Source organism: Tamandua tetradactyla, chromosome 8 (assembly GCF_023851605.1).
Source record: "Tamandua tetradactyla isolate mTamTet1 chromosome 8, mTamTet1.pri, whole genome shotgun sequence".
Taxonomy (NCBI): Eukaryota; Metazoa; Chordata; class Mammalia; order Pilosa; family Myrmecophagidae; genus Tamandua; species Tamandua tetradactyla.
Genome location: NC_135334.1, coordinates 46067303 through 46091782, shown reverse-complemented (window position 1 = coordinate 46091782; position 24480 = coordinate 46067303). Strand labels below are relative to the sequence as shown.

Genomic DNA, 24480 nt, shown 5'->3' with positions numbered 1-24480 from the left:
AGAGTTGATGATATTTGGAGGAAAACAAAATTAAAGATTTTGTTCTTGTTCTACAGGTTTATATAAGTAAATTATATGGGGATAATCCACTGTTTTTTGGGTTTCCCAAACTGAACATCTTTTGGGTTTTTAAGGTAATGATTCTTCTTGATTCAGGTACGATTTTTTTTTTAATACCCTTTAGATCTTCTGAAAATGTCACAAGCTCAAATTGGAGCTCTTCCTTGTGGCCAGAACTTTCCATTTAAATGCAATCTCTAATGCCCTCTCTCTATTTATCTTATTTATATCTTAACTTTTCTTTCTTCAGAATCTAGACTAGTATCTTAAACTTTTTTTTTTTTTTGAAAGGACCTTGGCACTTCTCATTTCCAATCACTTGGTTTACAGAAAAAGACTTTGAAACCTAGATTGGGTTAGGGACAGGGTTAGGATAAGAGTCAGAGAGTGTATCTTTAAAACTTACCTTTCCCTCCTTCCATTTTAGTACATAAAATCTTTCTCTAGCACAGGAGGAAAGTCTTTTCATCCAGTTACTTAGGGGTGAAAAGTAACCATAGAAACAAAATATTATCTCAGAGTACCTTTACAGCAAGGAAAAGTGCACTTTTTTCCCTTGGTGTGAGTCAACAACTAGCATACATCATATAAATATACTTCTCTGTGCTCGAATCACTGCAAGTATGTTTCTTTCCTGCCTTTAGGAAGGATTTTTCTATTATGAAAAAAGGACAGACTGGTTTCCCTTGTTATTTTAGCGTGTTACGGCAATCAGTGTTTATTGGACTGATTAATTATGTCCCTGTTTGTTTTTCTTCAATTATTTGCTTTTACTTAGTGGGTAGATAATGAATTCCCGTTAGCAGAAGGGGGATAAAATCAGGAAGTAAAAAAGATTCGAAACCGAAACCCTGGCTCAGGATTTGCCACTTTGATAGGAAAGATCCCAGCTGTCATCAGGATGCTACCTACTCAACCGGTATTACCTTTCTTCACCTTTCTAGTATCAGTCCTGCTTGTTGAATTCCTGAAGTATATTTGCTGAGTGTTTGAACTTGCAATGAACTGCCTGCTCTAATAGGCTTCATCTTCCTTATAAGTTGATGTAACAAATATGTTTAAATATGTGATTAGCTGTTAGGGTTCTTGAAGAGTGATTTATAAGAGGGAGATAAATTTTTGGAATACAAATAGAAGGCTGTTAGGCTATTGACAGAAGGTTTGGAGATCACTATTAGAATTGCATGTGTAAGTGCTAGTCACTTTTTAATGAAACAGCGTATTTAAATAAGCAAGTCATTGGCTGCGTTTTTCTTGACATTTCATTATCCCATGAATTGTGTGTTCAATCTGGCCATCATGATATATACACTCGGTTACTAAACAGCAGATAAAAAAAATGATGCTGAATATTTCAAAGATTTCAGGAACTCAACCACTCAGCAGTTTTTATTATTATCGATCCCAGAATCTATTTCACAATGTGTCAGCAGCCAAATGCATTTTAGATAAACTTGATATATTAAATAGGATACCATTTTTTTTTAATCGAGATTTATATATTAAAGGCAATCAGTTGACAATCTTCTGTGGTCTACTTTGTGATTTGCCAAATTGGTTATGTCAATATCAAAGGAAATTGACCTTAATAACATTTGTATTTCAATGTTACTTGCCGATAGTTATTCAGTTATTTAATAGGATATGATGAAATACATGTTTGGAAATACTCTCAAGATTTAAAAACTTTCTGAAATTGTGAAGTTTTAGCAAATAACATTATTTTTATTTTATTGGGGACATTCAATAAACTATCACAAATGGATTAATCTTCCTCAGCTATGAATATGGTATTAGGACAAGATAGGATGAAAGTCTTAGTGACATTTACAACTTTTAATCACTTTAATTTTTCCTGTTTCTTATGAAGTGTATTATGGACTCTTATTCCTTGAGTTACAATCATGCTTTTTTAAGATGTGAAAGAGCACGGCTATCGGAGTCAGAAAAAATCTGGAATTGAATCACGATTTTGCTTCATTCACTATTTAATTTTCAGTATTACTTGCTCTATAGTTATCTTTTCTTACCTACTAATTGGGAATAACAGTATAAGCTTCCTGCTGTGGTTATGTGGATTAGATAAGAGAAAATATATAAAAATGGATTTGGCTTGGCACTTCAGAGAGACTCTCAAGCACAGTACTAGGCACTTTACATATGCCACCTTTAATCTTGAAACAAAAACAAATTTGTAATATTTATTAGACACTTACAAATGTCTTGTAGAGCAGTAAATGCCATTATATATAATAATGCATTTTTTTTTTTTTTACCAGCAACCTGTAAGTGACTGTGGTATTAGCTACATTTTACGGACAATGACACTTAAATAACATGTCCAAAGTCAGCATAATATAATTTCTTGATTCTACATCATTAATTATAAGAAGCATCATTATTTTATGTTAATACTATAAGGGAAAAATGCTGCCAGTTAAAATGTGACTTATGCTGTCGATTTCCAGAAGTATAAACATTTCAGTGATGTCAAAATGTAAAAAAAAATGCATCCTTTAAATTCTGACATAATAGTGTTGCTGTGCAAAAGTGAGCCCTTGTCCAATGCATGCTAGAGTCAATTAAGTGACACCAGGATTTTGAGAAGAGAAATTTATTTAGCAAAGGCTAGCCTTGTGAAGATAGAAGGACAGTTCCTCAAACCTGTCTCCCTGAACTGGAGAAATTTTCAGTGTTTTATAGCATTCAACTAAAGGCAGGTAGGTTTGGATGATGAGGTATGCGCAAACTGATTACATGCTTAGCTCATTTGAAGTTTACGGTTTAGGCTATCGCGCTTGTCATGCTCAGGCCAGCTCTGAATAGAACTGCCTTGGTCAGTTCTGAGCTGATTCATGTTTCTTCAGTAATGAACATCGAGGGGCTACACGCAGGAGTATCAGACTTCTGGGTTGCAAAACAATGATAAGGGAATATGCGCTGCGCCAGTTGTGAGTAATCTTATTACTGTCCAATTACAGGGTAAAGATTTATGTAGTTGTAAAATAGAGTATCATCATCAAAGAAACAAGTCATCGGGATTACAGTTCAGTGAGTTACAACAGTTTACAGATCATTGCTTCTGGCTGCATCACAATATATCAGAAAGTTAGAAAACACTTAGATAATCTTTCAGTCACTATAATTATATTTGTTAGTGCTCCATTACAATATGACATCCAGTAAGTGGAAAAACTAGGGTTGAGAACTCAGGCAGTCTCCCTGGAGCTTTCCTGCTTAGGCCCTCCACTGTACTTTCACGTACAGAGCAAGCGTTCAATAGATAAGAATTTCTTCATCAGCTCAATGCATAAGGTCAACAAATATGCCAATTATTGTACTTCTTTAATATATTTAATCCAGGCATTTGAAGCAGTGAGGAGGTGAAAGAATGGGGTGAGATGGAATTATGTGAAAGTATGTCTGACTCTCACTTTTTGATGAATGTCATTAGATGTTTACTGAACACAGACGCCTGGTGTGCATCCTAAAAATATTTGTAGAGGGAATGATCAGCTAATCAGTGATAAGTTGAATAAGCATACAAATTGTCATGTTTTCTTTTTCTTTCTGTTATTTTTTCTTTAATATCAATGTGTAAAATGAGAGAAAAAATTTTCTCACTAGATGTCAAAAAAAAAGAAGGAAAATAAGCATAAATGCCCCCAAACCCTGGATATCATTTCCTGAATTAAAGTAGCTCTCTGGAAATAAAAGGGTATTTCTACAACATAATAATATTTTTATGTGTGTATCTTGTACTTCATTTTATAGTGAGTTGTTAGAGATATTTCCCTTGAAACTTGTAACAGACAAGGATGTTTCTATCACCACTATTATTTACTATTGCTCAAAATGTTACTACCAGTGCACTGGGGTTATGAAACAAAAATTAAAACTACAATTATTGAAGAATAAGATATAAAATATCAACATTTAAGTATAATATTAAAACCTCCTTAAAAGCAAAAAGGGATGACTGAAAACTATTAGAACTATTAAGAGCTCATTAAACAAGCCAGATACAAAATACATATGCAAAACTCAATTTAGCAATTATTGTTTTAGATCTATAGAAAAATTCATGTTAGAGAGAATAAGAAAATTACGCAGTACCTGAAAAATATCTTTGCAAGTTCTGTGTACTCAAATTTTGTTGAAGAACATAAAAGAATAAGTGATATGGTGGAGAGATATATTTTGGACGATGGAAAGACTCAGTATTGTAAAAATGTTTATACTACCCCAAATAATTTAGAAGTTTAATGAAATTTCTAGGAAGATTAGCTACCAAAAAGATTTCTTTTTATGAACAGAGTAAGATAATTCTAAGGTTAAATTAGAAGAATAGAAAAATTTTAGAAAAAAATTAGAAGAAAAAAGAAATGGAGCTAGGTAGCATATTGTTATTAAATCATCTTATAAATTTTATTAAATCATATTATAAATATACAAAAATTATAAGAGTTGTACTAGCATAGGACTAGACATACAAATGATTAGAATGAAGTTTTAAAATCCAGAAATATAACTAAATACATATGGGAATTTAGTGTGTGAAAAAGGTGGCATTTTACAACAGTGCATGAATCAATGGATTATTTAATAATTGTCATCATAAAATATCCATATCCCTCACCTTACATATAAATAATCATATACAACAAAACTTGAATATTAAAAAATCACAGAACTATTTGAAGAAAACAGAATTATTTTGAATATTCCCAGAACTTGAAAAGGCTTAAGTCAGACATAGAAGCCAGAAGACAGGAAATAAAATATTGATAAATATGACCATTTAAATTTTTTCAAAAAAGAATTCCTCATTGCATAAAATACCATTAGCAAAGACAAAAAAAAAGTATGGGAGAATATATTTCATTTTATATCAGACAAAAGGCTTCACTCTCCTTAAAATCAAGAGGAATGATTTTTTTCAGCATGATTCAAATAGACATAGATATCACAATTAAGTGACAGAAAATGAAGTACAAATGGCTCCTTAAACAAATGAAACAATGCTTGACTACACACATAACATTAAAAATACAAGATAACATTTTTCACCAGTTCGCTTGACAAGTAACATAAACTCTGTGTGGATACTGAGTTGGTGACGATGTAGAGAATTAGAAAGCTTCATGTACTGCCTGGTGAGGATATTAACAGATGAAGTAAAATGAGGATAATTTAGCAATTTCTTTCAAAATAAAAGTGTAGCTACCTTTTGGATCAGCAATTCCACTGCAAGGTATCATTCCTTCAGGTGTACTTAGACACATGTTCGGGATTTTGATTGCAGCATTTTGTTGTAAGACCAAACGGCTATAAACAACTTGAACATCCATGAATAGGGGGCTGGTTGATAAAATAGAGTCCTAGATTGTCATAGAGAGTAGCATATGTATATATGTAGTGAAATAATGGGATTTCCACGATATATTAGGGTTATGAAAAAGGATGATGCCAATTATTGGGAAAGGTATTATACCATTTGTGTCTATAAAAATAAATATATTTGGAGGTAATATTTAGGAATGCATGGAGTATTTCTGGAGGATATACAAGCATCTGAGTACACCAAAAACCTCTGGGGCAGGGAACAAGGTGACCGGTAGACAGAGGTAGCCCTGTATAACGTTTGAATGATGAGAGAATATAGGTGTTGTAGACATGAACCTGTATTAACTATACATAGGCATGAACCTGTATTAACTAGTAAACAAATAGCAAATTAAATAAAGTTTTAAAAATCTCAAAATCAAAATTCTAAAATGTGATTTCTGTGCCTCTCTGAATTTTCCAAATTCTATGCAATGAACAGGAATTGTAGTGTTACAGTTTAGTGCTTTATAATATGGAGACTGGAGTCACACTGCCTGACTCACCACTTACTAGTTACGGGAAGTTGTTTAACTTCTCTAAGCTTTCAATAGCTCTGTTTCTAATGTGCTTCAATTGCTTGGTTTCATCACAGTCATCACATTATTATTTTATTAGCCTGTTAGCATTCTCCATCAGACTGTGATCTTTAAGAGGGCAGGGAGAGTGTCTGTCTTGTTCATTGATCAATCTGTAAAAGCTAAATTAGTGTCCAGTACAAAGTCAACAATCATTATATGTTTATTTGTTAGGATTGGAAAAAAATAAACCCTATATCAGGTTATTGAAAAAATACCTATACTTATTAAAACTGTGCAAAATAATATACACCTGATACAGATTATAGATTTGAAAATACATATTGAATGAATTAGAAAGCATTGGGAAAATTTAGATAAATGCAGTTTTTTTACTCATTAGGGTAAACTTAAATTTGGGGCTCTGTATAAATGATTCTTGGAAGCTGCCTAGACTTAAGGATGAAAGAAACTTAGGTAGGCAAAATTTTGAGGGATTTACTAGTTTGTAAAGTTATACCAGAGTACTTTATTTAAAGAAAGTCACACAAGCAAATAAATTGAAATACAAACTTCATACTGGAAAATCTATTCCTGTGCATGCTCTTGGTTTATTGAGTGACATAATAAATTGACTGTGATAATTTAACACTCGAATCATCTGAAATTTAGACATCACAAAATCAGTGTGCTATGAAATTATGGAATTGGTCACAAAAAAGCTGAAGCCAAAAATAGACTTCCAGTTAGGAGTTACTGATAATTGGAGCATGTGTTCCTTTGCTATAAAATAAGGCATTCCCCCCTTTCTTAGACTTCCGAATTCCTTAATAATGTAAATGAAGTAATGGACATAGCACCATATTTAATAGCCGGTACCCATGTTGCTTGCCTTCGCGATGTGGCATTTGGGATTAAATAGTTACCCTTGGATAGTACGATGACTCCAGAGATTTCTTTCCCTGAAGAGATTAAAAACTGCTGTCATCGAGGTGTGGGCACCACTACAGCCTTTTGAAGCACATTCCTTGGTGTGCTGGTTTGAAAGGAAGTATGCCCCCTAAGAAAAGCCATGTTTTAATATGGATCCCATTTCTTAAAGGTAAAATAGTCTCTATTCAATGTTGTGTATTTGGGACTGTGATGGGATCATCTCCCTGGTTGATGAGATTTAGTTAAGAACGGTTGTTAAACCGGATTAGGGGATGACATGTCTCCACCCATTTGAGTGGGTCTTGATTGGTTTACTGGAGTCCTATAAAAGAGGAAATATTTTGGAGACTCAGAGAGACTCAGAGAGAGCAGAGAATGCTGCAGCACCACAAAGCAGAGAGTCTACCAGCCAGCGACCTTTGGAGATGAAGAAGGAAGACACCTCCCGGGGAGCTTCATGAAACCAGAAGCCAGGAGAGTAAGCTAGCAGATGACGCCGTGTCTACCATGTGCCCTTCCAGCCGAGAGAGAAGCCCTGACCGTGTTCACCATGTGCCTTTCCAGATGAGAGAGAAACCCTGAACTTCATCGGCCTTCTTGAACCAAGGTATCTTTCCCCGGATGCCTTTGATTGGACATTTCTATAGACTTGTTTAATTGGGACATTTTCTCGGCCTTAGATCTGTAAACTAGCAACTCATTAAATTCCCCTTGTTAAAAGCCGTTCCGTTTCTGGTATATTGCATTCCGGAAGCTAGCAAACTAGAACACTTGGTCTCTTCTTTCCTGCTTCCAGATGTTACTCCCATTCTTTGCTTGTAAAGTCTGCCTTAGTTCTCACTCCTCAGTTTTGATCCTTTGTTTTTTCTATCATCCCTGTCCCTAACCAAGTACTCTAAGCCACTCATGGAGGACCTGGCACCTGCCTACATTTTTTTTTTTCTGCCTAAATTTTATTAAGGCACCTCTCTAACACTGAGTCTCTCCTGTATCTCTGGCATATTGCTTTGGATCCTTCTGAGTAGGGACAGATAGCCTTCCTTCCTTCTACAGCACCACCTGTTGAATACTTATTCAGTGTTATCTTGGACTCTTCCAGTCACTAGAAGCTCACTACTTCATAAAGCAGATCATTTTAGTTTTATCTGCTATTCTTATTACATAAAAAGGCTTCTACCATATTAACTTTTTTACTCAACAATATACATTTGAGATGCATCCATGTTGAAACCTGTATCTGTAGCTATTCATTTCCAATGATGAATAATAACTGAAGTATGTTCAGATATATGCTGGTTTGAAAGGATGTATGTACCCTAGAAATGCCATGTTTTAATCCTAATCCCATTTTGTAAAGGCAGCTGTTTCTTCTAATCCCTATTCAGTACTGTATGCTTGAAACTGTAATTAGATCATCTCCCTGGAGATGTGACTCAATCAAGCGTGGTTGTTAAACTGGATTAGGTGGAGGCATGTCTCCAACTATTTGGGTGGGTCTTGATTAGTTTACTGGAATCCTATAAAAGAGAATAAGAGAGAGAGAGACAGGAGATTCAGAGAGAGCAGAGAATGCTGCGACACCATGAAGCAGAGAGTTCACCAGCCAGCGCTTTGGAGATGAAGAAGGAAAATGCCTCCTGAGGAGCTTCATGAAACAGGAAGCCAGGAGAGAAAGTTAGCAGATGATGCCGTGTTCGCTACGTGCCCTTCCAGATGAGAAAGAAACCCTGACTGTGTTCGCCATGTGCCTTCTCACTTGAGATAGAAACCCTGAACTTCATCGGCCTTCTTGAGCCAAGGTATCTTTCCCTGGATGCCTTTGTTTGGACATTTCTATAGACAGGTTTTAATTGGGACATTTTCTTGGCCTTAGAACTGTAAACTAGCAACTTATTAAATTCCCCTTTTTAAAAGCTGTTCTGTTTCTGGTATATTGCATTCTGGCAGCTAGCAATTTAGAACAAGATACCACAATTTGTTTTACCTTTTTTTGTTTTTAGACTTTTATGTTCATGTGGTTTGTGTGTGTGTGTTTGTTTTTTGCTATGACTATGCAATGATGACATGAACATTTCTGTTCTTATTTGCTAGTGCACAGGTGCAAGAGTGCCATTTCAGAGTTACCAGACTATAATTAATTAAGGGAGAAAATGTCTTAAAATAGCAAGGTATCAGATAGCTATTGCTGTATAACTAAATACCATAAGAGATTAATGACTTAATGTTAGTCTTGTGTCGTTGGCTTGCCTGTTTTGCTGCTCTCTTCCAGGTTAAGTTTATCTCTGTCAGGTTTGGCTATCAGCTCCTGAGTTGGCTGAAATTGGTTGGACTAGGATGGCCTCATCTTAGAAAATTCAGGTCTGCTCCACCATGTGTCATGTCCTCCAGCAGACTAGTTTGGTTGTATTCTTATGCTTGTTCTCAGACACTGTCAGTCTTTAAAAGAGAAAGCAGAAACATGCAATGCCTCTTGAGGTCTAGGTTTGGAAAAGGCACACCCTCTGTCACATTCCTTTGGTCCAAGTTAATCTCAATCCAGCCAGATTGAAGGAGTAGATTCTTAGTAAAAGGAGCTGCAAAATCACATTGCAAAGTACTTGGGTACAGGGAGGGGCATGAATTCCATCATTTTTGTAATCAGCATACCACATCGAGCGTTTGAGAGGAAGCATTGCAGTGCGAGATCTCCTACCCTGCTGGCATTAGTGTAATTGATTCAATTACTTCGGAAATTGATTTTGCATTACCTTGCAAAATCCAGGATTCTGCTTTCTTGCTTCTTTCCCTAAGTTTTTCAGGGGCAGACCATCTAGGGAGGACATCTAGGAAAGCTGGTGATTGTTTCCTGCTGCATCTATGACTGTCTAACACTGTGATGCAGTTTTTAGGAAGTCAGTGTTTCCATGTGCCTAAGCCACATTCTCCAGTCCACGCATATCAGTAATAGAGCTGACATTTTGACCTCCATCTGCCTTAATCCTTATCTTCTTCTCTACTATTTTAGAAATAGGGCTGGAAAAAGCATTATTAATCGGGCTCACAGAGGCACATTATTTAATATATGTTTTGTCTAACACATAAACTTGTGTCCCACAGGATCATGCCTGTACAATTTACTGCAGTATTTCCAGCACTAGATCAGTGTCAAGGCACTCCATAAGTGAGTATTGGAATGACATGCTCAGTGAATGAATACAAGAACATTTTTCTTTTGAAAATACTAAGGATCCACACCATCAAAGTAAAACCCAACCTTGTTCTTTAGGTTGCTGAGATATTTTTGGCCCTGACCCATTTTATTTTTATACCATCCTGTAATCAGCACCTTTTGGCTCATGTTCACATGGTGTATATGCTCCTTTGCGCTGACTGTGACGCTGAATAATCACTACTCACTAGTAGGTATCACCTCTTTCCGATTGTCCTGTTATGGTGACCTCTATAAAGACAAAGGCAGCACAGTGAATTAGCAATCCTGCCTACTTAGCATCTCAGCAGTGGACAGTTGGTTTCAGGTTTTTGGCACCCCAGCATTTTTCTTTCATTATGATTCATATGATGGAATCCACTGAGAGCAAACACATTACCAAGGACATTTTAAAAATCACCTTTCCTAGAAAACTATAAGATAAAAATGAGGCTCTGTTTCTCTTAGAGGAGAGAAAAGCTGTACCAGGCAGCTGCTTCCAGAGGATATGGCTGGTTCAGGATGCTAGAGAAATACATATTTTTAAACTTTCTATTTTGCAAAATTTCAAACAAATACTAAAGTAGAAACAATAGTATAAAAACCCCATCATCCTGCTGAAACAGGATGGGAATATAATTTGAATGGTGGGACACTGAGACAGTGAAAAAGTCGAGGGTATAGGTTCTGATATTATAATGTCCCATCTTTCTTAGAATATGGTGGAAATAGAGTAATAAGAGCTCTGAGATCAGATTCGTAAGGAAAACAATAACTCTGCGTGATTGTACTGATTTTTATTCTCATTTGACCTCTGAGGAAACAGAAGCAAGGAGAGATTGATTAATTAGCACAAGATCACAGAGCTTGTAAAGAGGGGAGTGGGATTACACAGTCTCTGAGTCCTGAGCTCACAATTTCACCATCACATTCAGCCTACAGCTCTCTTTAGCACATCTGCTTCCATCCCATTACTTCTTACATATACCTATACATGGCCTCTTTTATGATGATAGAATCTTTGAAGTCCTTTTCCTTTTCCAAGCTCCCCCTTTCCTTTTTATCTTGTTTACTTTTCCAATGAAGAAAGCCATAATCCTTATTCTTTATGACCGTATCTGGATTGCCGTTCAGCCACACCGCTTAACAACTGTTATCTTTGAATGTCATTATTCTGCCCACAACATCTGTTTTTGATGTGATCCTTGTCCCTTCCTTCTTCCAAACTAACTTTTTCAAATTTTTTTTTTGCTTATCATCCCTATCATTATCCTTTAGCCTTCATGATGACCTTGAAAACTCTTCAGTCCCATAATTACATAAAATTCTTAACATTGGTTTTCTCTACTTCACATTTGGAAACTCACAGTCATAGCCTTGGAGGATAGATCAAACCTTAGTGATTTAGAATATATATTCTGAAGTTAGATAAAACTGAATTAGAAAATGTGGCTTACTGGCTGCTGGGCTTTTCAACAGTTGTCTTCTGTAAACCTGAGGTTATGTGTTACTTAGAGTATTTACATTATATAGTTGTTATTAGAATAAGTAAGAAATTTTCTGCTAAGTGTATAGCACAGAGTTTGGCCTGTTTTGTGAAGCTTTAGTAAAGTTGGCACTAAAGAGAATGTAAACACGTTTCAGTCCTTAGAATCACTACACTTTAAAAGCTATTATCATTTTTTTTATGACTACTTTTGCTGTTTTTTAATCTCTGATTTCTCCTGACTAACTTACTTGAAATGAGTAACTATATTCTATGTTCACTATGATGATTTTTTTCCTGGTAATTTTTCAGTTTATCATTCCTTTTGCATTTAACGGCCTCTCTCTACTTCAAGCCATTTTTTTTAAAGCCATTTCCATAATGTGCTTGCTAACAAGTACCATCGAATCTTTTGTACTCTTGACCTTCTATACCTAGAAAATCCTCAATCTCTACTCTCATCTTTCTTTTATCCTGCATTCATTAGCCTGTATCTATTGACCTATAACTCTTTGGAAAAATTCCTTTTTCTACTTATGAGGAATCTTTACATATTAATACTATTTAATTTCATCTGGTCTTTCACTAATGTCCAAAAATCATTTATTCATTTTAATTGATCCCAAATAAATTCCTTCAATGTTTCTATTTTTCTAAGACCTCAACCTCATTTTAGTGAAACTGTCAGTATATTGGATGGAGCACCATTCACCTCTATATGACTCTTATTTAAAGGCACATTCCTCCTCTTCTAACTTCCACGTCATTACTAAAATATTATATTTAGATCTTCACAGATGCTATGTGTCATTTTTCTATGTATGCATTTCTTGGAGCAAATATAACAATGGCAACTACTGGTTGAATCAAGAAGAAATTTGTGATTTTTGATTGAAAGGACTCATACTAGAACAGGAATATCACATATATCCCTATTGTTAGAATATGAGCTTCTGGTGATTGTAGGCAAGAATAGTTATTCTGTATCATTATCAATGGTCCTTTTTCTGATGGTCTTTTATTTGCACCTGACTACAGAGGCATTTATAGTTCCTTCCCCTCTCCCTCCCTTCATTCTTCCACTAGCATTTATTGATGCCCCTGCTATGGTGCTAGCTCCTATAGGATATAAATACATAAAATCTCTACTTTCAAGGATCTTACAAACATTATATGTCATTCTAATATTTACCACTATTATTCATCAATGTATTTCTTTCCTTTATCTGAAATCATGATCTGATATACCATCAATAATAATCCTGTCTCATTCTTCTCCTTTTTAGCAAAGAAGAGCTCTCATGGTCTGGCTTAGTCATTTCACAATTCTCAGCCAAAGAGCTTTTTCTTTTGTGTTGGAATTTAGAAGTCATGCTTTCTGAAATTTCTGAGTTGAGGATAAACTGAGTTAATTCCTAAACTTTGAAAATGAATGGTATAAACTAAATTTCAGCAATATTATCTGGATATCATTTAAACGTTATTTTCCCATCTTTAAATTTTGTTAAATATTAAATGGGGAGGAAAGAGAGGGGATTTTAATTCGCCTCAAGAGATAAACAAATCAGAGAATGGGGTGTTGTGAGATGTTCTTACAAGGTCACTTGCAGGAAAGCCCATTCTTTAGAGTACGCGGCTCTTTATTTATGGAACCAGTGAGCTGCTTCTAAAAGACTGACTGGAAAAAAAGTGCTCTTTCAAAGAAAACCCTGTCTTCTTCTTTGATTGGAAAGGAAGAAGCTTTAGCTTACCTTGGGACTTCCACATCTGCAGCTGAGACTTTCCTGAGTCTCTGATGAAAGGACAGACAGATGGAAGTTCTAACCTTTATAAAGGGTATAACACAAACAGTTGGGAATTTAATCAATTAAAAGATAGAGCCATTTACTCTGTGGTCTTTGTCCCTGAACAGGAGGCTCTTTAGCCTACAGGCTTGCAAAAATTGTTTTTACTGTGTTTCTTTTATTATTTTTAGGTCAAATCTAAAAATAAAAATAGAGAAGTCATTGCCCAAAATGTCAGTGGATTCTTGCCTGCAATTAGTACTGATATATAAGTAAGTTTTCAAGAAAAAGAAAATTATCCTTATAAGATAGCTTTATTTTGAAACCTAAAGACATTTTCTTAGCAATTTTTGTAAGTAAACAAAATTCCCTACAATAAAAATACATGTTTTGTAAAGTTCATTCCTTCTTTATATTTTAAAATATTAGAGGTTAAATCTGCTTTAATTGAAAATCTTTCAGCTCATGTTACCTTTTATAAGGTGCTACTGAAAAGAGTAAAATAATTAGTGTAAATTTATAATAGTTTTCTATTTCTAAGAAATATATTATGCAGAGTCACTCTTTCATCTCAATTACTTTAAGTGGTCCATTTTAAATTCCTACCCTCATAAGGACTTAAACAATAATTAACTAACAGAATAATGATATACCTGTAAAATGTCTAAATTATGGTTATAGTAATGGGAATGAAAACAGGTAATCAGAAGGAATAATGGACAGTGCCCCATGCCTGGGTCTGAGATGTATCCTGGGGAGAAGATTTAATATGATTGGAGGTGAAAATATTAAATTGTAAACACCACTTAAAGGACAAATCCCATCTGTTTTCCTACCCCTCCACACCTAGGACCTAGCACAGTGTTTTTATTTATTATTTCATATATAACAAATAAATATTTGTTGAGTAGATAAATGAGTAAATTGATGATCTGGAATTTTGTCATTTTGTTTTAATTTGATGGAATTCCTTAAAGTCTGCAATACAAGCATGGGACTGTCAGGGATCACAGCTCCATCCAGATTATTATGGTATTGGAAAAATAGCTCTGGACATATTTTTCCCAAGGACAAAGGCTTATTTCTTTAAGCACTTTTCCTGAAACCACCTACAGTTATTTTTATTTATACATGGAGAAGCCTGAAGTTTTTTGGAGAGCCTTTCTTTCAATCTACTCTGTAGATGTAACAAAATCTAAACACTAAATGTATCTTATGTATCTTTCTTTTTCACCATTCTCATTCCTGGAATATAACATATGCTCATTAAATGCTTTTTGAATCAAGGAGTGAATGGATTAGAGAATGTCGTGACCATAATTCAGACATTCACAGAAAGTTTTGCAGATGGAGGTAGCTATGTACACATTTTCCTACTTTTTAATTTTGTTCTTTGTGTACTGACAAATAAAAGTGGAAGAGGAATATTTTCATCTGTTATGGTTTTTGTCTTCTCTAGCTCCTTTATGTGCCTTTCTGATATTCCCATTTGTATGTTGTATTGCCACCTCAAATTCAACATCTCTTTTTTTTTTTACATGTGCAGGCACCGGGAAATGAACCCGGGTCCTCTGGCATGGCAGACAAGCATTCTTGCCTGCTGAGCCACTGTGGCCCGCCCTCAACATTTTTAAAGCAATTTTACTTTCTTCTTCTTCTTCTTCCCTAAAGTCCTCTCCTCTCTAACTTCCCTTTTAGTTAATAATGCCTTCATTTTTTAGGCACTATACTTCCAAAACTGGGAGCCAAATTTGACTACTGTTTCTTATTAAATTAATTGCCAAATTCTTTAATAAACTTCTCACATCCATCCTTTCCTTTCTGTTCCAATTTCTGCTAGTCTAGACACAATATTTTAAGCCTGGATAAATTGAAAGAGATTCATAATTGATCTCTCTGCCTCCTAGTTTAACATAAACTCACCCAGGCTGCAACAATGAGGCAGCTTCAATAACCCAGGTACTTTATTATGGTATTCATATGTCGTTGGTATTTAAGAGTATCTCAAATCTGACTTATCAACTTTCTCTGTGTGTCTCCAATTACTGCTCCAAAGGCGCTTTTAGCCACATTGAAACTTTACTCTATACTCTCTACTATGAACTTCTTCGACCTCAGAGCCAGGAACCACTTTCTCTCACGAATAATACTCCACCCTCATACTGCCACCCAATTAAGCAATTTAGTTGGGCTACTTGAAGTTTCATTATGGAAAATGAAATTAAATACTCTGTGAATGCAGCCACAATTTATTGTAACGCAATTTGAGCAAGAAGCAAATAACAAGGGAAATGACTAATACTTGAATAATTTGCTGCATATACAAATAGCACAATAATTGGCTCTGAGACTGGGGGAAAAGATCATAAAAATCTTTTAGAACACTCCTAATTGTGCCCCAAATTGAAAACTAAGAGTTTATGGCTGAAAAAAGAAGCATAATTCAAGAGTCTTGTCTTCTGTGGATAATGGACTTGGGAGGGAGTCAAACTCTGCCTGTATCAGCATTTTGCAGTATGATAAAGGATATTAAAAATGTATTTACTGAATTGCAACCTATTTCTAATATTTATAAAGGAAAAATATCTTATTCATCTCTTATTTACAAAGGAAATTCAGCAAAAGTTTTTAAAGTCTTTTCAGAAAGATCTGAATGTATATTCTCTGGATGTTCAGGAGTAAGTCATTTAAAATTCATTGTAGTTGTTCACTACCCCAATCAGAACCACTTCAATGAAAGAGTGTTTTGGAGGGATGTCTGATTTTGCCATGATTGTGCATCAAAGCCACAAATAAACTGTATCTACACAGAGGATCAAATTAAACTTGGAAATTGCTATATTTTCACAGAGCTAAATTAGTTCATTTAGACCATATTTGATTTGTATGCTTTTCATGAAGCATTTAGAGATGTCCCTATCGCTGACCCAATGCTAATTTCAAATCCAATTGCTTATGAAAAATCAGAACTAACACCAAGGTATATTTTTGCAACTATGCAACTCTATCAAGTGAAGCTAAATTCAAAAGCTAGACCAAATGGGGGTTGTTGAATGAATTCGAAGATGGAATCAAAAGTTTTTACTTATAAAGGGGAATAACCAAGTGGTAAAAAATGAGGGAAAATTTGTCATTTTTTAAAAAATAAAAGTTTCATCATTCAGAGTATTTAAAATGGAGCAACAACAACAACCAAAAGCAGAGTATTACTTTATACAAATGTAATCAATAGATTGAAAACAGGACTCAATAAAAGAATGATTCAGTTCCCCATTTTAGGACTTCTTTTGTGAACTTAAATATCCATATAACTGATACTTCTGCTATAATTTCCAAGCTAATAAATTATTTTCATTATAGTTTGTAAATGTCATCTGTGTTATAGGGTGTTGAGACAGGGGCTTGAAGAATTTAATTAGTTAGTCTAGGTTTCTCTAGAGTGGTCTACATTCATTGTTGTGACTTTTTCCTATTCATTGTCCAACCCATTGCAATTAGACAGCCCCTGTGAAACTACTGAAATGTCTTTTGCTAAGGGCCCTAATGATCTCATCTCACTTGAATATGTCCGCACTGCTAGAGATATTTGTCTATGCATTCCATATTGAAAGACTCTAAATGTTCTTTTCATGACCACATTTCTGATTTTGTTCCTATCTTTTCAACTACTCTTTTGGATCCCCTTTTCAATTCCATCTCCTGTAATTGAGCTTTAAATTCTGAACTTTCTCAGGGCTCAATCCAGCTTTACTTCTTTCCTAAATACCTTTACTCTCTTGGGAACTCTCTTCTGCTTCAGTGTTTGAAATGTCATCCTTTTGTCAAATGTGCTTTTCAACTTGAGGCTTCTCTTTTGAATTCCCTACCCACCCATATATTCAACTGTTTTTTCCCTACAATGTCTCAATGGTAGCTGAAATTCAACATGTCCAAAATAAAACTCATTACATTACTTTTAAAAATTGCTCTACCTCCAGTAAACACTGCTATCATCATTCCAGTTATGAAATCCAAAATTGGCACATTAATATCTATCACACCTGTTCTAGTTTGCTAACTGCCAGAATGCAATATACCTGAAATGGAATGGTTTTTACAAAGGGAATTTAATAAGTTCCAAGTTTACAGTTTTAAGGCCATGAAAATGTCCCAATTAAAGCAATTCTATAGAAATGTCCAATCTAAGGCATCCAGGGAAATAAACCTTGGTTCAAGAAGGCTGATGAAATTCAATGTTTCTCTCTTAGCTAGGAAAGCACACAGTGAGCAGGGCAATGTCTGCCAGCATCCTCTCCAGGACTTGCTTCATGAAGCTTCCCTGGGGACATTCTTCATTTCCAAAGGGCGCTCCCTGGTGGACTGTGGTTCTCTTGGCTTTGTGGCTCTGCTTGGCTCTGATGTAGCTTTCTTGTGATTCTCAGAAGAGGAATTCTCTCCAAAATATCTCCTTTTCTCTAGGATTCCAGTAAACTAATCAAGACCCATGTAGAATACGTGGAGACACATCTCCATCTAATCAAGTTTATTACCCACAATTGATTGAGCCACATCTCTGCGGAGATAATCTATTCAAATTTCCAACCTATAGTGCTAAATAGGGATTAGAAGAAACCATTGCTCCTGCAAGATTGATTAGAATTAAAACATGGCTTTTCTAGGGCACATAAATCTTATCAAACCAGCACATTCCAGCCTCTGGACCCTAAAAAAGACATGTTTTTCCCATATACAAAATATGTTCATTCCATCACAATATCAGAAATCCTTAAATCATTTCAGTAGCAGTACAAAAACAATACAAGGTCAAAACCAGTACAAAGTCTTATCAAAGTAAATTACAGGCATGGACAATCCTGAGGCAAATTTTTCTCCTCTGGTTCTGGACCTGTAAAACTCAGAACAAGTTATTTGCTGCCAATATACAAAGGAAAAACAGTCATAGGATACATAGACCCATTTCCATGGGGAGGAAGGAACACAGGGATCACAGGAGCCAAGCAGTTTTGAAAACCTGCAGGGCAAAGTTCATAAGAGTTCAGTCTGAGAGTTATTTATTTTGGGGGCTTTAAAAGATGGCAGTCCCACCCTTTATAAGGGCCTATGTAGTGTCCCCTCTCTCTTCGAATGCAACCTTAGGGGACATTGGGGAGACCACCTTTTCCTTGGCCCCCCCTCTCCTAGCACTGGGCTGCACCTGGGCTCTCTGCCAACTCCAGGGCACATGTTCAACCCCTCCATGTGGTGGCAGCCAGGCTCTCCCCAATCTCCAAGGAGTGTGCTGCACCCTCTCCAAGGCCTGAGGTGGGCCAACTCTTCCACTGCAATGAGGTGGAGGGCCCATCCTCTGCCTTCGGGGTACACTCACCCTCTCCACATGCTTGGGTGGGTCTGTTCTCCTAGCAGGAGGCTTCTTGAACTTCAGACCTCAGTCTCCATAATTCTGCCTCTGAAGTTATATTTTTCTCCAATGTGTCCCCTCTCTGTCGCTCTCAGTCCCAATTGGCAATGGTTCTCTTTATACAGATCACACAACACTCTCATTGGCTTTCTATGCAGTAGCCTTGGATCGCCCATCAGACATAAGGAGTTTCCACAGATCCTTCCTGGATAACTCCGTGTCCAATCCTGGCTTTCTCTGAAATGGCTGACTGGCTCCACATTTGGCCACATCCTCATGTGGGGCACCATTCTCTGGGGTCTCCTTTCCTAGAAGCCCAGAATTTTCTGGAACATCAATTTCTGTTTTTTTTTTTTTGTACCAATGAGCTCAGGTTTCAGCTTATCCTGTCCTGTCACATTTCACTATATGCTGCAAGGAGAAACCAGGCTGCGCTGTCCACATTTAATTTGGAAATCTCTTCTGCTAAATATCCAAGTTCATAGCTTTTAAAATCTGCCTCCAGCCAAAGCTACTAGTCAATTTTGCCAGATTATCTGCCATTTCAAAACAAGGATCACCTTCCTTCCAGTTTGCAATAACACGTGCTTCATTTCTGTCTAGGGCCTGGCCAGAGGCTTCCCTAGAGTTCACATTTCTACCAACATCTCTTCAAAGCATTCTACAATTTCTCTATCAAGCTCCTTACAATTCTTCCAGAATCTTTCCCTTATCCATTTAAAAACCTGTTCTAACATGTTCAGTATTTGCAAATCATAGCAACACCCCAATCCTCTGGTACCAAAATCTGTTCTAGTTTGCTAGCTGCCAGAATGTAATATACCTGAAACAGAAGGGCTTTTAAAAAGGGGAATTTAATAAGCTATAAATTTACAGATCTAAAGCCATGAAAATGTCCCAGTTAAAGCAAGTCTATAGAAATATCCAATCTAAGGCATCCAGGGAAAGATTCCTTGGTTCAAGAAGGCCTATGAAGTTCAGGGTTTCTCTCTCAGCTAGAAAAGTGCACGGTCAGCAGGATGATGTCTGCTAACTTCCTCTTCAGTCCTCTTGCTTCATGACGCTTTCTTGGGAGGATCCTTATTCATCTCCAAAGGTCGCTGGGTGGTAGACTCTGTGCTTCTCTCAGCCTTGTGGCTCTGCTTGGCCCTACTGTGGCTTTTTTATCATTCTCAAAAAAGGAACTCTCTCCAAAATGTTTCCTCTTTTATGGGATTCCAGCAAACTAATCAAGACCCATATAGAATGGGTGCAGATACATCTCTATCTAATCAAGTTTATTACCCACAACTGATTGAGTCACATCTCCGTGGAGATAGCCTAATCAAATTTCCAACCTAAATAGATACTAAATAGGGATTAGAAGAAACTGTTGCTCCCACAAGATTTATTAGGATTAAAACATGGCTTTTCTAGGGTACACAAATCTTCTCAAACCAGCACAACACCCTAATTGAGCAGCAAGCCAATTAGACTTGGATCTTAGGCTCTGATGACTCATCTTTCCTCATATATTTGAAATTTGCACTCTCTTGCCTGTTCAAGAGAACAGGCTAATCCTATGACCCTGTTAGTAACCATTCAATGGATTCTCCAGAACTCTTAGAATAATGCCACAAATACTTAACCTGCTTTACAAGGACTACTGCCCATCTCTTCAGCCTCATCTCCTACTGCACTTCCTCTTGCTCATGGTGTTCCAGCCACACTAACTTCCTCCTGCTTTTCCTACTTAACACACTGCTACTGACCGGAGCTTATAGACTCTTGTCTTCTATACTGTTACCTAACTTTCCCCACTTCCTAACCCCTCTCCTGCATCCTCCACCCTGCTTTGTTTCCTGATTACTCTCGATCATTCTATTGTTACTTACTCTGAGAAGCCCTCCGAGGATGTGCAGTTGCTGCTCTCATTTGGGCATTCCATGTTTCCTTTGAATGACTCATCAGAATTTTAATTTAAAATTCTCGATATTATTGGTTGTTTAATGTCCATCTCCATATCAAGTTCAAATTACTCAAAGGTAGGACAGTGCCTTTTTTTTTATTATTATTATATTAACTCCACTGCCTCAGTCAGTCTGGCAGATATTGAGGTCATGTAATGAATATTTGCTGAAGGAAATAATAAATGAATGCATAACTAGTCTTGGCCTGGGCCACCGTTAGACTTCATTTGGCAATGTGCTAATACAAGAATAATGTATGCATGAAGAAAGTGTAGCTGAAGTGATCAATTTAATGAATCTATTGTGCAGAATGAAAACCAGTCCTCTGAGGGAGTGGGATAGTTGCCTCCTTTATTTGATTTCCAACTTCAGCCTAAGAGGGGTCCAGGAGACAGCTTTCAGTTTATGAAATTTGTACTGTTGTTTTCCTGATGATATTTTTATGTCCTCAAATTGTATTTGATTAGTCTTAGGAAAGATTTATAAACATTGCATCATATTCTTTACAGTTCTGGACAGATGAAGTTTTACGCACAGCCAGGCCTTCTCTAGGAAGCTCATCACACTTCCCTCCATGGTGTTGTTTACGTTCTGAGTGTCCAGGAATATGCATGAAGACCCAGCAAGACATAGGAAATAGGAAAAGCAAAAGCTCCAAATCCATATGGAAGCACAGGATAAAGCAACATAATGGTGCCCAAATCTGAGAAACAGCAGCAGGAAGGAATCTGTGCTGGCCGAAGAAGCTCAGCATTGCCTAGCAGGCAAGAAGATGAGTTCCCACAATAAAAGTCCCTGCGGGTAGCACCTGCAAACACTGGTTCTTGAATAGACTTTGAATTTGGCTAGTGTGGGGGACACTGCTTTCTGGCTTGCTGGTGATACAATAACATCCCCATTTTCATTTCCAGGCATAGGAAATTGTACCTATTAAAAGTAGAAGTGTTCTGAGCTTTAAGTGTTATTTCTCAATTCTGAGAAGCTGTGCTATATGTGTATGACCTGGTATTTTCCTGGAACTTTGCATAGCTATGTGATCCCTAAGACTCAAAATTGGAGTTCTGCAGCTCTGAAAGTCAGCATTGCCACATAGAGCAAGTGAAAAAGAAGCCAGAAAAGAGATAAAGACTTCAATAAGAGATAAAGGGCAAAGCCAATCTGGTTGGGACTAAGGTAAATCAGAATACAGGGTAAAGGATGATGTTGTCTGTATTTTAGAATATAATCTATTACACGAGACCAAAGAAAGAGAGATTTTTATTTTGTCCAAAACCTAAGTTTTCTGTAGCACACAATCTAATTTGACCTGTCTAACCAGTTCAGTTAAACCACCTAAACACATGTAGCCTAGAACTGGGAATGAGGCCTCGTAATTCTGCATAGCTTAATGTAATACCTGGATACATCCTAGAGTATGCTGGGCAAATAATTAAAAACTATTGACAAAGTCCATTGAGGGACTGGAGAAAAAATATGGAACTATTAAGCATTACCACCAGGGAAATCCCTAATACTCTCTCAGACATTAGAGACTCCCAAGTTAATTGGTCAAGCCCTTGACCTTGAAGGCTTATGAAATTGATTTCTGTAATGAAGAAGATAAGTCTCCCTATAATTATGCTTAAGAGTTACTTCCAGAGAACCTGTTCTGTTGCTCAGATGTTGCCTCTCTCTCACTCTCTCTCTCTCTCTCAGCCAAATCTGCAAGAAAATCATTCTTCTCCCCACTAGTGGGTAATGACATCCAGGGGTGATAGTCCCTGGCAATGTGGGACATGACTCCCAGGAATGAGCCTTGCCCTAGCACTGTGGGATCAATAATGCCTACCTGACCAAAAGAGGGAAAAGAAATGTAACAAAATAAAGTATCAGTGGCATAGATATCTCAAACAGAGTTGAAAGGCTATTCTGGAGGTTACCCCTATGCAAGCTTCAGCTAGATATTGCTAATTACAGTGGTATGCCAAGCCCCAACTAACAATATTACTGTAAACCCTAAAGAATGCCCAGGGGTCTATCTGAGACTTCAAGTTTCACTCACTAAACTTATTTTTCAGAAACCTAAAACCTCATAGATCGTTCCTAGGGCAGATGAGCCCTGAAACCCAGAGTTACTGATCTCGCCAAGAGCATCAATCAGTTACATCCCCCTACCCCATAATGTTGTCACCTCTTTTCAACATGAAGAAGTTAGAATGGCCATTGCCCCAATGTCTCTAAAGATTGGGAGAAGGATGAAAGAAAAAGGAGGAGTCTTAACAGAGATGATAGGATTTAACAAATGAGTATGATTTCTGGTATTTCTTTTTAGTCTCCAATGTCTTAGAGCAGCTAGAAGAAAATACCCGAAATTGTGCAGTTGTAACCCATACCATACTTTGAAATTTGTTCTATGACTACCTTTTAAAATGTTCTTTGAAATTTATTCTTCTTGTATATATGTTTTATTACACAAGAGAAAATGTAAAGTAAAATAGAAGTGGAGCGAAAGTTGAGACAGCTCTTATTTCCTTCATGTTGTGGCCGCTAGCTGTCTTATACGCTCCCTATTCTGATATCTATACTTAATTCTTCTGCAAACTGAAGCTCAAATTCACTTCTTTTCCTTTCTTTAGAAGGAGAAAATTATAAAGCATAGACAGCCTGAGAAGAACTTATACTGTATTTAATAAACAACATTTTATTATTTTAATCTCCCAGATTTACTAGTCAGTTTCTTTAGCCTTTGTCCATAATCTCTATCTTACAATCATGTAGCTAACTTTGAACCCATCAGAATTCCTTCCATATTGTTAGATGTGGTACCAAGAATAAGACCCACATCTTTAGCATGGTTTGCCTACTGTTGTTGCACTGCAAATGTAACTTACCCATTTCTTCCTTCTCTATCACCACATACTGAATTCAGATACCACTGAATCTGGGGTTGCAGATTTACTTTGGATTCAACATGAGTGGTTTCAGATTTATGCCTCTCTGGATGAAAGGGTGTCACATTTAAGGTAAGACTCAACTTTCATCCACTTTGGGCCCATGTAGCCTTTTGCTTTACTTGTGTTCACATTGCCATTTTTCCTTCCCTTTAATTTGTGCACTTGGCTTTTCTTCCCAACGGTCCTTAGCCTAATTTAATTAGCTCTGTTTGTTTAAAAAACTGTCTCCACCTTCGTCTGATTGCTCTGAATTCTCATTAATAGTCCTTTGTGTTATTTTCTGCAAACATAAGAAACATGATTGGATTTCATTCCATTAGTTCAGTCATTGATGGGAATGCCAATGTTAATACCCTTGCTGATTGCGCCATATGAAATTCCTAGAATGAACTGAGACATTCTCTATTAAATATTCCTCTGAAACTAGTCTTCTCATGTTTTCATTTACTCCCTTAGAAACTTTTCCTTGTTTTAATTGCCCCTATAGCCCTCTATTTTAAATATCCTCCTCACTAGCATGCCTACATTCAATATTTTCTCTTCTGTGGTTCATGTTTTATCCTACTGGAGTTCTTTACAACACCCCCCCTTTTTTTTGTACTTAGGTAAACTTGTCTACTGAAGTATAACATATATGGAGAAGAGTGCATGAATCTTTTTTTATTAAAAAAATTAACAAATAAAACATTAAGCTATCATTCCATTCTACATATACAATCAGTAATTCTTAATATCATCACATAGTTACATATTCATCATTTCTTAGACCATTTGCATCGATTTAGAAAAAGAAATAAAAAGACAATGGAAAAAGAAATAAAATGATAATAGAGAAAAAAAAAAGATT

At 36.3% G+C, this 24480-nt stretch overlaps 1 long non-coding RNA gene across 1 annotated transcript in view; it reads left to right on the top strand.

Annotated features, from left to right (window-relative positions):
- The window catches only part of LOC143644328 (uncharacterized), a 114278-nt gene extending 92098 nt beyond the window's left edge, over positions 1–22180 (top strand). Inside the window, exon 4 of the long non-coding RNA XR_013156621.1 lies at positions 21210–22180. This is a non-coding gene — a long non-coding RNA (uncharacterized LOC143644328). The remainder of the gene's footprint in view (positions 1–21209) is intronic.
- The last annotated feature ends 2300 nt before the right edge of the window (positions 22181–24480 follow it).